We start from the raw sequence: 4,573 nt of genomic DNA on the forward strand, positions 1-4,573 counted from the left end.
TGGACGAGGTTCGGGGAAGGGGTTGCAGAGGTCAGCCTTTTTTTAAATAAAAGCGGAGGGCTTGCAGACAAGCAGTACAGTTGGTTGACGTGGTTAGTGGAAGGATTGCTTAGGGCATGGTCACGCGAGGCTTAGTTATTTGTAAGCCTCGACAGCCCTGACGATGGCAGGCACCGCAGGTCAGAAGGCGACCGGCAAATGCGTGTAGTGAGAGAGAGTGTGAGGATGCAACGAGGAGAGAGACACAAAGGGCTGACCGGCAAGAGACGGGCTTAGTTTTCCAACTATGCCGAAAAAGGCATAGTTAGCCTACGAAGCCGGTTCACTCCTGCAAAAAGCTGATTCGCGTCAGTGGTTGTCGACTCAGCCTATTGAAAACTAAGCCTCACGTGACCATAGCCTTAGTAGATCGAGACGAGCTCAAATCGCTAATGGTAATGATTCTTTTGGTGCTTGGTGTACCTCGCTGCTGGCGTACGAATTTGGGTATTTCGGAAGATTCGAAAGCAATATAATAAGTAGTTTAGGTACTCAAAAGCTAAACGTTGCCCAAAAGCAGTTTTCGGAATATATGAAGCTCTCCCCGCATCATCAGTCGCAACGACGTTGCAGCTATGGAGAACGTTAACGCGCAGACGGTGGAACTGCAGTCCCTGAAGAGGCTCACCTTCAAGTCCCTCAAGCGATCCTTTGACCTCTTTGCATCTTGCCATGCGCAGAGGACTCCGGCAGACCCCAATTGTATTCGGAGCCGAACAGCTTGCAAGATTCAAGACGAGTATAGGGCTGTGAAAGATTCAGCGGCTTTCTGTGAAAACGATGAAGCCGATGTGGCTAGCCCTAGCACAGAGGGTGCACCTCCTTTGGCTTTACCCTCATTTGCTCATGAGGGTACTTATACCCAGCCAGATAACAAGGTTGCAGAATCTGCTTTGGCGATTGTTACATCCAATCCAGCATCAGGAGAAATCAAAGTGCAGGGAGCGGACTCAATTGCGGCGATGCGGCCGGTGATCACTCCCCTTTCAGATTACAAGCCCCCTGAAAGCTGTCAAACAGAAAGTGCTTCCATCCTGCGACGGCTTCGACCAAGTAAGTGGCCTCGTCCTGTATGGCATCGTCCGTGGGAAAATTACCGAGTCATCAGCGGCCATCTGGGCCCTGTTAGCTCAATAGCCTTTTCTCCTGGAAATGATTGGTTCTGCACTGGATCATGGGATCGAACCATCAAGATTTGGGATCGTGCATCAGGGCAATTGAAGCTGACTTTAACCGGGCATATCGGAAAAGTTAGAGGCCTTGCAGTCAGTTCAAGGTCTCCTTACTTGTTTTCTGCTGGTGATGATAAACAAGTAAAATGTTGGGATTTGGAACGGAACGAGGTCATACGATCGTACCATGGACATTCAAGTGGAGTGTACTGCTTGTCTCTACACCCAAGATTGGAGATTTTATTCTCTGGGGGTGGAGACTCTGTTTGCCGAGTTTGGGATATCCGGACGAGAGCCCAAGTTCATGCCCTATCGGGGCATGACGGTAGTGTGTGCTCAATTGCAACTCAAGCTGCCATGGACCCTCAAGTTATTACAGGCTCTCTTGATACAACCATCAAACTTTGGGATCTTGCTGCCGGCAAATCCATGTCGACACTCACTTTTCATAAGAAGTCTGTTCGAGCACTCGCGATGCATCCTTTTGAGTACTCTTTTGCATCCGCTTCTGCTGACAATATCAAGAAGTTCACCCTTCCAAAGGGTGAGTTTTCACATAATATGCTGGCACAACAACTGTCAATTTTGAACTGCATGGCCTTAAATGAAGAGAATGTGCTGGTATCAGGAGGTGATAATGGAAGCATTTGGTTCTGGGATTGGAAAAGTGGCCATAACTTTCAAAAAACACAGACAAAGGTTCAACCTGGATCACTTGGATGTGAAGCGGGGATCTACGCATTGTCCTACGATGTTACGGGGACTAGGCTGGTTACATGTGAGGCTGACAAGACAATAAAGATGTGGAAAGAGGATGAGGATGCGACTCCAGAGACGCATCCTCTGAAGTTTAAGCCTCCGAAAGACATGCGACGGTTTTAGAGACCGTTAGCCTCTTTGATTGGAAAAATTGGTATTCTTATTACAGGTTTTACATGGTTTCATTAGAACAGGTTGAGGGTGTTTCAACCTTGATGCCTCTTATCATTCGTTGTTTATGTTATAAAACTACCAAGAGCTTCTACATAGGAAGGCAATAACTGAATGGAGAGAATGTATGGATGTCATTGAAGCCCCTGTTGTCATAACTCGAAAGTCGAGGCAAGCCAGTGCATTTATGTGATATGGGAGGCTGGTAAAGGCAAGCATATGCTGCAGTGGCATATTCCACTTTACTTGTGATGTCCGAGACATGCTATTCTATCTTGTGGCAACTAAACTTGGCAATTAATATATTAGATTGAATAAGTTAAATGGAGATTGTTGACAAGTTTCTTATGGAATTGCCTTGATTAACCAACAATAGTCTTGTAAAAAATTTTGATTTGAAGAGATAATCTAAATTTGACTCTCTCTCTCTCTCTCTCTCTCTCTCTCTCTCTCTCTCTGGCCCGAAGAAAGGATAGGCTGCCACATAGAAAAGAAAACAAGGTGAACTTGGAAACTCACATTTGCATTCAAAAACAACATGAAAAGGAAGTCATGACATATTGGGATCCATTCATGACTAACTATCTGAAAAAGGTGCACACTACTTTGTAGGCCTTTCTTTCTTCTATTCTAAGTCACTAGTGCCTTCAACAACGGTCTACAAAGTGGGACAGACACCAACATAGTCTAAAACATATACATAACAATCTCCTCTCTTCTGATTTACTTGGTAGTGAGATAGTAATACATTGGTATATGTGTAGGTCTCTCCATCTAGGCTTTATTTGACATGGGATGGTAGGCGTGGGATCAACAATGGAGGTCTGAAATGCTAATCTTTGAATCAGCATTTCAGGATAAAAACTAATCTCATGAACTTGCTTTTCCATGTCAACTTACATCATGATGCTACGAGATGCAAGCACAAGTTGTGATGCAATATGGAGACAAATCCTTGCCTTGCATGCACCGAAAGGAATGCTAATCACCAATCTAGAAAGAACCCCTCACTTTGCAAGTAACACAAACAAATTTCAAGCATGACTCTTCTTGCTAAAGAACCATCTCATCTTATCACATATATGTTTGCTCATGTTAGCCTACTTCATCATATTGATGCATGTCTTTAACATGCATAGATAATGATGGGGCATCTGTAGAGAAACTAGATTTGTTCTAAATAGGTAGATCTTGCTAGAATTCAGGAGTGAGTCATAGCCATGCTTTCTATGGAAAATTTGACTCGAGGCTTTTGGGTAGAGATAGTACTAACAGTAGTATATATCGTTAGTCAGTCACCTAGTATGCCATTGCATTATCAGATTCTAGAGGAGTTATGTTCTAGACATTATGGTCATTTGCATATCTTTGGATGCAAGACATATGCACCTGTGCCCAAGGAGCTTCAAAAAAGCTAGACCCAAAGTCACACAAGTACATTTTTCTTGGTCCGTCATGACGTAAACCTGTGCTCCACCATCTATATAGGCCTGAACCTGTATCCTTTTTTCAATGACCACATCCACTAGAGGAAGGACATCCGTCAGGCCACCCACTCTCAATACCATGTTTTGTATCGCATGTACATTTCCCTTACCCTTTGGCAGCCTCATGTTGACACTTGTAGACCATTGTCTTCATAGCTTGGGATTTTTACCAAAGGTTATGTTAGTCTTTTGATTTTGAACATTGCTTACCATGTCGTATTCAGGGTAGCCACACCCTAGCTGAAAGTCTGCTTGCTTGATTTTGCGGCGTTTCCTCTTCTTGCTAGTTTCCGGTTGCTCCTTGCATTCGTACACTTTCTCCTTATCTTTACGGGCCCTCGTCTCCCGTTCGGTTTCTGTCTCTCTTTCCATCCTTGCTCTTTTGTTGGCCAAAACTTCAACATCCTGCTTATCCACTCCGATGATGTTCACCCTAGGGACTTCGCCACCATCAGGAGGAGCTGGTTGCACTTGATTCTCAACTACCTGCTCCCTCGGGCCATTGAGTTGTGCTTGGCCTCTACCTCTGCCAAACAGTGGATAAATACCACCTCTCTCTCTTAGAGGATGAGGGCAATTCGGTGCATAGTGTCCTTCTTCACCGCAATTATAACACCGGCCAGGCAGTGGCCTTGCTCTACCCCTTGCTCCTCTTGGTTGACCTCTATCCATCACGCTTAAACCACAATTCTTGCATTTGCTCATACAAATCTTGCATGGTTCGCACCCAGTTTTGTGGCACAACAGCTAGACCTCGGTTTGCATGGTTCTCATCATGAACAACATCCCTCAGACCCTGAGGTTGGACCACTGCTTCATAACCCGACACACCTTGTTCAATATTCTTTTTTATTTTTTTGCTTTTTGCCTTTGCGATGGCCACTGCACCATTATAGTTTTCTGGGCTCACAAAATCCATTTTCTCCCTCACTTTAGGATACAGGC

The 4,573-nt window shown here is 44.7% G+C and overlaps 1 pseudogene; it reads left to right on the forward strand.

The window, feature by feature from the left end:
• The first annotated feature begins 578 nt into the window (after window positions 1-578).
• LOC147461529 (protein pleiotropic regulatory locus 1 pseudogene) lies at window positions 579-2,552 on the forward strand (annotated as a pseudogene).
• Window positions 2,553-4,573: the final 2,021 nt, after the last annotated feature.

The sequence above is a fragment of the Adiantum capillus-veneris genome, chromosome 3 (genome assembly GCF_014529385.1).
Source record: "Adiantum capillus-veneris isolate H3 chromosome 3, ASM1452938v2, whole genome shotgun sequence".
NCBI lineage: Eukaryota > Viridiplantae > Streptophyta > Polypodiopsida > Polypodiales > Pteridaceae > Adiantum > Adiantum capillus-veneris.